The sequence below is a fragment of the Ovis canadensis genome, chromosome 21 (genome assembly GCF_042477335.2).
Source record: "Ovis canadensis isolate MfBH-ARS-UI-01 breed Bighorn chromosome 21, ARS-UI_OviCan_v2, whole genome shotgun sequence".
NCBI lineage: Eukaryota > Metazoa > Chordata > Mammalia > Artiodactyla > Bovidae > Ovis > Ovis canadensis.
Genome location: NC_091265.1, coordinates 55,084,044 through 55,095,779, shown reverse-complemented (window position 1 = coordinate 55,095,779; position 11,736 = coordinate 55,084,044). Strand labels below are relative to the sequence as shown.

The following is an 11,736-nucleotide window of genomic DNA, read 5'->3' as shown; positions in this document are numbered from 1 at the left end:
TGGTGATGTCATCCAAACATCTCATCCTTTCTTGTGCTTCTGCTCCTGCCTTCAATCTTTGCTAATATCTGGGTCTTTTCCAATTTGTCAGCATGTTTAGTATGCATTCAGTCCCTTTTTATTTTATTTTTTTTTAATTTTTATTTTTACTTTATTTTACTTTACAATACTATATTGGTTTTGCCATACATTGACATGAATCCACCACAGGTGTACATGCGTTCTCAAACATGAACCCCCCTCCCACCTCCCTGCTCATAACATCTTTCTGGGTCATCCCCATGTACATTTGAATCAGGCCCTTTTTAAATCAACCATCATGAATTAAATTCCTCTCTGTCCGTACTACACTCCTAAGGTAGGCCAGAAACAAAAAATTGCAGAGACTGAAGGCTGATTCCAGCACATCGCTCTGGATATTTCGTTCCCACTTTTTTTTTTTTTTTTTTTGGCGAGGGGGGGGGGGATTAGTTGCTAACATTAAAATCAGTAAATTTTGCATAAATATCCAAACTTCCAATTCTCTTGAAAACATGGCCAACTGGCCTGCTTTCTAGCATGGGTGAAATGGAGGAAAGGCTGCTCCCAGTGGTAAGGCCTGTGCTGCCCAAATTTCAACATGGCCACCTAGTCCTAGTATCATATCTCCTGCCTCCTGGGGCCATGAGTTGTGACAACTAGACTTCTAGCTCTCTTAAGATAAAGACTACTTTTGCCTTGATCAACTTTGTCTTTGAAGCCTTTAACCCAGAACCTAGCACACAGTTCTTCCTTGTACACTTGTTGGATGTTATAAAATATCTTGTGGATGCATATGACATTTCTTCCAATACTGAAACCATGCAACTGAAGTACAATTCTACCCTAAATCTTTGATGCAGCCTGGCATCATAGGTGTCCCTGATGTCTGCCATTAGACCCACTACTAAGCCAGTTGTATGTCCCTAGGCTGCCCCTGGAGTCTTCACTTTGCCATCTGACAATTTATCCTCCTAGCAATCTCCTCTCCAATGACGAAAGCAATGCATATCTCATGAAGTGCCTAGGAAGATGATATGAAACCACGAATGTCTAGCGTGGCCCCTAGTATCTATTTTCATGATGTTCTTAGCAGTTTTATCTTTAAGTAGGCAAGGTTCTCTGTCTTCTTAGCTGTCCGTGCAGATTAGTTTGATTTTCCAGCCAAACTTTAAGGAAGAGACTACAGTTCAATTCTCTGTATTCTGAGAAGTTTCAAAGGTTACTCGTCAAGGACACTGATGTAGGTAAAGATTTTATCAAGAGCTTTGTGTGTTTGTTTGTTTGTTTTCCATATCTTTTAGTGGCCTAAAGGGGAAAAATTGGGTAGGTTGTTCATATATAACTAGGATCTCCCGGTCACCACTACATGCTAAGAACCCACACTTCCCTGAGTACTTGGGACCAGAGAAAAAACATGAACTGGCTTGTGTTCCTCGGGCTGGTGGCCTTCTCAGAGTGCATAGTCAAGTAAGTATGGGGACTGTAAGCCACATCATATTCCTTTCTCGGATTTTTCTTTTCATCTGATTATTCTTCCACCCATCAGGTTTAGAAGGAAATTGAATATTTCCCTAAGAGTCTTAAACCTCAAATCTTACTTATTGATAAGTAACTTGCTATAGGAAATGTGGATTCCAAAGTTATGGTTGGGTTGCACAAATCTTGGGGTCCAGTCATGTCATGACCTATTGAATTTGCAACTCCTTGCAACTGTTCAGTGCACAGTCTATGCAGATGTCTTTGTAGTCCTGTGGAATAGCACTTTTCTACATTTTATTCAACATGTCCTCTTTTTTCCCTGTCTACTTTAGTGTGTATATGCCTATGTCTGCATCTCTGTATCACTGTCATTTATCTCTCCATCTCTTTGGAAGTCACTGGGAGTCTATATCTCTTTGTGTTGTTTACTTTTAATTTTTAATTTGACTCTTACTTCCTTCTGAAGCCTCTGAATTTCCCTTACTTGTTCCCTATATCTTGGATTCTTTTTTCAACTCTCTCTTCTCTTTCAACTTGGAGAAAGATACACTGTTTTATATACACTGTTTTATATCAGAGAAGTAGTGTGACCACAGCTAATGCAGAAACCTCTTGCATTTCAAATTGCTCCTTTGTAAAAAAGGAGGACAAGAGTCCCTCTTCTACCTCCTTCCTTGAGGTTCTATGAGAAGGAATGAGTGGGATGCAGACAAAAATGCTAATGGCTGTCATTGTTGAGACTTCCTATTTATCAGAAACCTTATATCCATCATTTCACTTATCCCCAAGATATCCTATTTGGAGGATCTGTAATGTTACATTTCATCATTTTACCAAAGGGGAGACTGAGACACCTCATGGTCGTATGGTTTACCCAAGATAGCAGAACAGAATCTGTATTCAAAGTTATGTCTTTGCCATGGTATATGGATAAAATTCTGATAATAATGTCACTCATAAAAATGATTGGAAAATATACAGGGCCATTACAAGGACAGTTATACCTTAACACTGACAGCTAGTTGTAGCATCTTCTTTGTTTTCTTTGTCAAATGTTCAGTGAAAGAATACCTCTAAGGAGAGTAGAGACCATGAGAAACACCTTCAGTGCAAAAAACATGCTGAACAATTTACTGAAAGAGCATGCTTACAGACTGTGCCAGATTTCATTTTGTAGCTCAAACTAACTATTCACCAGCTGAGGAACATCATCAGTTCAGTTCAGTCACTCAGTCGTGTCCGACTTTTTGCGACCCCATGAATCGCAGCACGCCAGGCCTCCCTGTCCATCACCAACTCCCGGAGTTCACTAAGACTCACGTCCATCGAGTCAGTGATGCTATCCAGCCATCTCATCCTCTGTCGTCCCCTTCTCCTCCTGCCCCCAATCCCTCCCAGCATCAGAGTCTTATCCAATGAGTCAACACTTCGCATGAGGTGGCCAAAGTACTGGAGTTTCAGCTTTAGCATCATTCCTTCCAAAGAAATGTCAGGGCTGGTCTCCTTCAGAATGGACTGGTTGGATCTCCTTGCAGTCCAAAGGACTCTCAAGAATCTTCTCCAACATCACAGTTCAAAAGCATCAATTCTTCAGTGCTCAGCTTTCTTCACAGTTCAACTCTCACATCCATACATGACCACTGGAAAAACCATAGCCTTGACTACATGGACCTTTGTTGGCAAAGTAATGTCTCTGCTTTTCAATATGCTATCTAGGTTGGTCATAACTTTTCTTCCAAGGAGTAAGTGTTTTTAATTTCATGGCTGTAATCACCATCTGCAGTGATTCTGAAGCCCCCAAAAATAAAGTCTGACACTGTTTCCTCTGTTTCCCCATCTATTTCCCATGAAATGATGGGACCAGATGCCATTATCTTCTTTCTCTGAATGTTGAGCTTTAAGTCAACTTTTTCACTCTTGTCTTTCACTTTCATCAAGAAGCCTTTAGTTCCTCTTCACTTTCTGCCATAAGGGTGGTGTCATCTGCATATCTGAGGTTATTGATATTTCTCCCGGCAATTTTGATTTCAGCTTGTGTTTCTTCCAGCCCAACATTTCTCATGATGTGCTCTACATATTTTGTGAGGATGGTACTCCACAGCGCCCCCTGGTGCTCCAGCTTAGTACTGGGGCTCATCTGGAGGTGCCAGGTAGGATGTTGGGGTTCCTGCAGGAAACAGAGAGACTGGAAAACAGGGACCCCAAGCAGAAGAGAGAGCACTCTCATCCTCAACTGTTGGTCTTTGTGACTGGGCCTGGAAATTACCAGGTGGCAGGTAAATATCCATTTCTGTGTCAAAGATGTGTCATTAGTTTGAGGTCGACTGTTCCTTCTGAACTATGTGAGCCATTCAGTTACAGATGAAGAGTGAACCATCACTGATCAAAAGGTAGAACCATCTGCAAAGCAATTGTGAATCCTGAGGCAGAGGAATTCAGTTTCCACAGATGCAAGTAAAATAGCAGTAAAAAGTTACTGAACCTCTATTCTGTGTATGGCCGTAAGAATCACCATGGTTACTGTTTTTAGGTTAGACGAAGGGCTTATTTTGTCTTCAAAAATGCCCATGCCAGCCTGAGAGATAGGTTAAGAGTAAATACATGTCAAATGAAAGGGTCACCTGTGTGGTGTTGATTGAATGTGGTCTGAGGTTAGAGGGAGTGGCTGGGGTTGATCAAGAAGGACCTCCTGGAGAAGTGGGTGCTAAGGCTGGGTTTGAAGAGACTACAGAGCTGCTCAAATGAAGGCACCAGAACTCCCCTGGGTGTCCAGCCATCCTGGAGGCCAAGTGGTTATGCCTCTGGGCTTCCCATGCAGGAGATACCACTTAAATGCCTGGTCATAGAGTCAATATCCTGCATGAAATGTAGCACAGGAAAAAATATATCAAATGCAGATATGTCTGTGACCAAAGTCTGTGAGCTTCAAGGTTGTTAGAAAGTGATCTCAAGAGATATTTGACACCCAAAGGGAGGCATCTGTGTGGGAGTAGAGGGTAGCCAGTTCTGCACTAATCCACTCCCTCCTTTTCCCTGTAGATACTCTATGTGGGTAACATCACCATTGGAAGACCCCCTCAGGAATTCCAGGTTATATTTGACACAGGCTCATCTGACTTGTGGGTGCCCTCCATCTTTTGCACCAGTCCAGCCTGTTGTGAGTACAGACATCCCCTACCCAGACCAACCTTCACTTACCCTGCCTCCCTGTTTCGACCCTTGGCACCTGATGACACTCATCTTTTGTGTCTGCCACCACATAGGTTAGGTTCAAACATCTTCATTCATCCACCTTCTGGCTTATCAATAAGACCTTCAGCATCACCTATGGATCTGGGAGAATGAAAGGAGTTGTTGCTCATGACACAGTTCGGGTAACAGTGTAACAAATGCTGAGTCAGGCCTGGCTATTTAGTGACCACTGCTTGCAAAACAGATGCAGGACCATCTGGCAGGACCCTTCCTAGCCTAACTCCCATAGATATTGGCCATCTTATTCCCAGGATCATGTCTCTGGGGAGGCAGTGCCCATTGTGACACATGAGCAAACAAATTAGCTAACCCAGAGAGTGGCTTGAGGTTGGACTTGCAGCTCCTCTGCCCATGAGCAGTTCACGGTTCATTTTGCTGGGAGTGAGAAGAAGGCATAAAAGCACCCATTTTTATATTCACAGATGTCCAGGCACTTTCAGGTGAAAACTGGTTTAATCCTGCAACAACCCCGCACAGCAGGTGGTCTGATTAGCTCATGTGACATATTGAGGAAACTGAGGTGTAGACAGCAAGGGCCTTGCTGAGGGCACACATGCGGTAAATGGTGGAGTTAGGCTGTGTTTTCAGGACTAAAGTTGTTGAGGGGTGTTTGGGGACAAGATAAAACTGATCTGGGGACTCTGAGGGCAATCAAGGGCTTCAGGTATCCAGAATGGGAAACTGGAGGCCTGAGAATTCAAGGGGCCTGATAAATGAGTTCTCACTCTAGAGGACCCTTGAGAGTGTTATAAATCTATGGCCTGCCTCCTCCAAAATATTTGAGTAGTTCCCCCCTCTCTCTCTCATACACACTCACAGAAATATACACATATCCCAAAAAGTGAATTCCCCAGGCAGTAATTTCATAGAACCCTGCAAGCGAGATTGTGTTTTCAGCTTCTGTCTTCCTGGACAAATGCAGAATCCTGTCATTAGGTCACAGTGCTGCCAAAGAGAAGGCTATCTTGCTCTCTATTGTTTTGTCCATAAGGTGGCACCAATGGGACCAAACCTGATTCTTGGTTGCCCCACCTGTACAGAAGCCAGGAGGCCAATTTGACTCACTCAGGTGGTGTTTTTCAGAGGGGCAGATGTTATAAAATTCACAGCCTCTCTCAAATGGCCCAACCCCCACTCCCGCCAGCTTCATCTAACCGTCTGCCAGCCACTGAAGACAGAGCCCAGCCTGAATTCTTCTCTGAGAATCTAATGGCAATGCACCCTAGCCCAGTCCTGGCCCCACTTCATGTATCTGTAAGTGGGAACACTTTTCCCTCCCACAGATTGGGGATCTTGTAAGTACTGACAAGCCATTCGTTCCAAAAATGGTGGAATATGGGTTTGAGGATATAACTTTTATGGTGTCTTTGGCTTGAACTACCCCAACATATCCTTCTCTGGAGCCATCCCCATATTTGACAAGCTGAAGAAACAAGGTGCCATTTCTGAGCCTGTTTTTTCCTTCTACTTGAGAAACTAAGTCTGAGATTTACAATACTTTTCTCCAAATTAGCTGTAAGATGCTTTCAGTTGCACAAAAATTAGAGAACACTTGATAAAGAAGTATCCTGAGGGATAATCTAACCCATGATAACTACGGCCCTAGGACCCTACCTGGCTTCACCTCTGGCTTTTATAAATAACATTTTATTGGAACACAACCAGACCAGTAATTTGGTCTAGGTGGGTGAGTGAGGAGGAAGGCTAATGGAAGGCAAATGGGAACAAGTTAAAAGAAAAGGCTTGAGGATTTGCTTATGAATTTGATAAGGAAGGAAGGAGAATAATGGTGGATATCTTTCCTTCCTCATTAGCATTTCACTGGGAGCCCAGGGCCACCTACCCAATTTGTAGGAGCCAGTGAGAAATGAAAGGGTGGGACATAAAAGTGTGGGACCCCTTGTTCAAGAAATATGAGGTATTTCAAGACAGGGAGAGCAGAGGTGGGGTCTCTTCTAAGTGTGGGGCCCTTTGGACAGTAGAGATTACAGGCCATCGGAGCCAACTCTGGGTGAGCTGAACCCACACCCTTAGAAGTCCAAGGCTTTGATTTTCCTGAAAAATGACAAGATGGACAAGGGGAAAGCCAAAATGTTTCAGCACCCTGTCCTCTGATGGTGTCTGAGCACTCAGGGCACTGGAGGTCCAGGGGTTCTTCAGAAGACATAGTTGGGTGGAACCCAGACAAGTGATTCAACTTCTAACCTCCTCTGTTCCACTCATAATCCAGTAACAGACCTCAGTGTGGATCTCAATCTCTCCTAGACTTGATTTCTGCATCTGTACATGGGGATCTTATTAGGGCCTTGAAGGATGGACAAGTGAAGCTCTCAGACAGTGCTGTTGTTACTGTCCTCCAAGGATCCACCCCTCTATTTGCTCTACAGAGATGAGCGGGAGGGCAGTGTGGTGATGTTTGGTGGGGTAGACCGCCGCTACTACGAGGGAGAGCTCAACTGGGTACAATTGATCCAAGTGGGTGACTGGATTGTACACATGGACCAGTAAGCCTCTCCCTCTGAGGGTCAGCCCAAGCGATGCTCCCACTAATGTACATGGACACAGGCAGACACACACAAATGGATTCTCAGACACACAGTCACACAGACATATACACCACCCACAAAGACACACAGACACACAGACACATGGAAACACATAAGCAGACACATGTAAACATACACATCAACACATTAAAACATGCATAGCTAGTCAGAGACCCACAAGCACACACAGAGACGCATGCAAACACATATACAAACAAACACACAAGCATATAAATATGCAAACAAGCCATGGGTTCATAATCCCCAGGCATTCTGACCAGGGCTCTGACCAGGGTCCTAAAAGACACCAGAGAGGACTGTGCAGATGGGAGAGGCCTGCACCCACTGCCCTTTTAGGTGGGAAGCATAGTTAGAGGACTCTATAGTGTGGTGAACAGAGACTCAGGGAGAATTTCCCCAGCTTGAACAGAGTTATGATAAGATGATCAACATTGCAGGGCTACCTAGGACATAGGAAGTTCTCAGTACAGATTAATGTCATTTTAAAAACAGGGACAGTCCTGAGAAAATGGGGAAAACTGGTCTTCTTAGGAAACAGCTACCCAGCAGTGAAGAGAGGTTGACTGAACTCTTAAGACATGAAAGCAACTAATAAAAAAGATACCCCACGTTCTTGGGCACACAGTGGGACAGGGGCTATAACAGAGAATCAGGAAGCTGGGATCCAGGAGTGACCTGAGGACAAGAGGCGTAATTGATAAGATTCTGCGTGATACTCTAAGACAAAAGCTGACCATTCCTTTGGAGTTTCTGTGGGCTAGTCTTGTCTTTCCTGGCCAGGGTCTCAGGGTCTCAGCTGGTTGTAGGAGCAGTGCTGGGAGACACCCTGTCCCAGAGGAACCCCTCTCCCCACTTACTATGAGAATCTTCTGCCCCTGCAAATCTCCATCTTCACTCTTTGTGTGACCCATTATTTGTTCCCCACCAGATACAGCTCTCTGGAGGTTTCTTATTGTTTTCTCAGTCTTCATTCACACATTGAACAGACAAGCATTGGGCATCCACTGTGTGCCAGGCACTTTAGGAAGGCAAGGATAATAAAACTCGCCCTCACATCTAAGAAATCAGATGTACATGAAGTGACTCGCCCACATAGTAAATTGTGACATTGTTACATGCTAAACATGAGGACGTGAAGGCAACGGCAACCCACTCCAGTACTCTTGCCTGGAAATTCCCAGGGATGGCGGAGCTTTGTGGTCTGTCTCTATGAGGTTGCACAGAGTCAGACATGACTGAAGTGAGTTAGCAGTAGTAGCACCAGCAGACATGAGGAAGGGTCTATAGAGAGTGACCAAGACAGGAGACTGATAAACACCGGGGGAAAGACTTTCCAAAAACAATACAATTAAGGTGGAATCTGGAGGATGAGAAGAAATTTGCTTGTCAAAGGAGACTGGAGTCTTTTAGGAAGGAAGGCCAGCTTGTGTCAAGGTACAAAATATCCTAGTGTATTCCAGTATTGCATTTGAGGATGTCAAAAAAAAGCTTTTGTATTGAGAGCAAAGGAAAAAAGGGTGAGAGACGAAGGGCTGTTTAGGAGACAGTCGGGAAGGTGACAACTCTGAGGAGACTCACAGTGACCTTGGTGCCCGCTTTCTTCTACTATCTCTCAGCATCTCCATGAAAAGAAAGGTTATTGCTTATTCTAGTGGCTGCGAGGCCATTGTTGACACCAGAGCAGCATTTATCGAAGGCCTAGGAACCCTGGCCAATAACATGCAGAAGCTCATCAGCACCACTCCACAGGGTTCCCAGGTGAAGGGTCATGCCCCAAGATCACTCCCAGTCTCCACACACAACGAGGATCTCATGGCCAACCTCTCTCCCTCTCTCTCTAACAGCACTACGTTTTATGTTCTGCGGTCAATACCCTGCCCTCTATTATCTTCACCATCAATGGCATCAACTACCCAGTGCCAGGTCGAGCCTACATCCTCAAGGTGAGGGGACAATACTGAGGGTTGATTCTCAAACTGGAGCTTGCAGGAACCCTTGGGCTGCTGCTGGGAGGAGAGCGCCCTCTGGAGGCCATGCCACACCATTGCAGATGCTGCTGAGCCCTGTGGCTGGGCCAGTGCCTCCCACAAAACAATCACTTGAGAGTAAAGGGCAGTGTGGGACGCTGATCTTTCTGAAACAATGTGGAGAAGCCACACAATATGGCATAGTGGGAGTAAGGGAGAGGGGAACACTAAGGTCCTCAGTCCTCAAAGAGCTTCAATTCAATCTGAACTCGTAGGTGCGTGAGCATGAAATTCAGCACTAGCAGTCCCTGAAATAGCATGTTACAAGTGTGCTTTCCCAGCATAAGTTAACAGTCTCCCTTCCCTTCTCAATGTTTTCCTGCTTTGGATGATAAATTACCTGGTCAACCTAGTACTTAGCTGAATCTTTCCCTTGCTCTTGCCAGGTGCCTCCTTTGTGAGTTGGGGTACCCGACCCTCTGTGGGGAGGTTGGATGCTAATGTGATTAAAGGGTGCACAATGACTGCTCAGCCCCTGCACAGAGTGGAGGCTTCATGTCAGCTCCCAGCAGGACGTCAGAGCAGGCTGATGGGCCCAAAGAAGGCTTAGAGGAAGAGAGGGAATTTCAGGAATTCTAAAACCACAAACTCATTGAGCCATATGGAGGGTTCCTTGGTTCTGGGCAAAACTGTACTGGATTCCATGCAAATGGCATGTCAAGGTGGTCTGCATTGGGGCACTGGGGACTTACTAGGGGTGATGAGGGCTATGGACTGACCAGTAGGAATGGGGAACAAGAGTAAGTTACCCACCCAAGCCTGGAGTTGCTAAAGAGGGTGAGTCTGGGCTGAGGGAGGCTTCTCAGAGTTCCTGAGTATTGTGGGCACTGCTCTATTTAAGATGGAATACCAACAATGAGTTGCTGTGTAGCACAGGGAACTCTACTCAGTTATAAGACAGCCAGAATGGGAGGGGTGTCTTTGGGACCAAGATACACAGATACGTATGGTTGAGTCCCTTTACTGTCCACCTGAAACTCAGAATATTGTTAACCAGCTATACTCCAATACAAAATAAAGTTTTTAAAGAAAGTACAGATTGTGGGGAGGCAGGAGGAGAACTAGCATTCTCTGCAGAGAAAACAAGGAGCAGGAGTGAGAAGAAAAGAAACGGAGTGAGGAGAACTATGGACACACTCGTTCTTTTCTAAATAATTATATTGAAGTGTGGCTAATCTTCATTGTTGTGTTAAGTTCTGCTGCACAGCAGTGTGACTCAGTTATACACATAAATATATATATATTTTTATTCTTTTTCATGTGATTTATCACTGAGTATTGAATATAGTTCCTTATGCTCTACAGTAGGACTTTGTTGTTTTTCATTCCTCTGTTTCCCCAACTCCCAGTCCTCCACTCACCATGCCCTTCCTCATGTAACCTCATATCTTGGCCCTCTTTGGTTTTCAATGAACTCTCTTATCCCCTGCTGCTGAGAAAACCGCTTGATTCTTACCAAAAGAGGGAAATAAAACAAAGATTTGTGCTGGGTCTGGATATTGGGAGGCATCACAGGTAAGGGCTCATGCTGATTGGTGTGTGTCTCTGACTCCCCCAGGATGATGAGGCCACTGCCATACCACCTTTCAAGAGAACAGACTGAGTCCATCTACAGAGACCTGGATCCTGGGTGACGTCTTCCTGAGGCTGTATTTCTCAGTCTTTGATCGAAGAAATGACAGGACTGGCCTGGCACCGGCAGTGTAATTGCTTGGAGTGGTTCAGGAATCAGGAAGGTCACTCCTAACACACACCCACTCACACTCTGGGTACTTCTGCTCAGGAACTCGTGAACTGTATTTGGTGGTCTTCACACCCTAGTCTCAGTAAAGAATAAAGGGTTTCACTCTTAATGGTGCTGAAACAAATGGTTGCCTCTGTTTGTGTCTGGGAGTAAAGGATTTAGAACCAAGTCTGAATCAAAATTGAGAGGATTCCTACTCCACTGGCTTCAAGGAAAAGGGAGACTCATTGAAATGATTCTGGGAATCCAGGACACAAGAATCAGAGCAAATACAAAGATCTCTGTACTGGACCCAAGAAATCAGAAGTCATCAATTCTCTCTCACCCTTGATCTTTCCTTTTGGTTTTCTTTAATGGTCTTAGCCTCACAACTTTCTTTCTTAAGGCTTCTACACCTAGTGAGGGATTCCAAGCTACCTGCCCTAGGGTTTTAAATCCCGAAGGCATCATCTACTAAAGAAAGAAGTTTGCAGACATCAGAATTCAAGGGTATTCTCTGGATGTTCCATCTCAGATCACGTGTATAGCCCCAGATCAGCCATAATGGCAGGGACATGGTGTCTTATGACTGGCTTTACATGGTCTTTGGCCCTGACCCAGCAGCACACATGATTGTCAATTTCCTCCAGAACTACATGACTGAAGC

General features: G+C 44.7%; 1 pseudogene; it reads left to right on the top strand.

The window, feature by feature from the left end:
* Window positions 1–1,435: 1,435 nt before the first annotated feature.
* On the top strand, window positions 1,436–11,198 carry LOC138427222 (pregnancy-associated glycoprotein 1-like; annotated as a pseudogene).
* The last annotated feature ends 538 nt before the right edge of the window (window positions 11,199–11,736 follow it).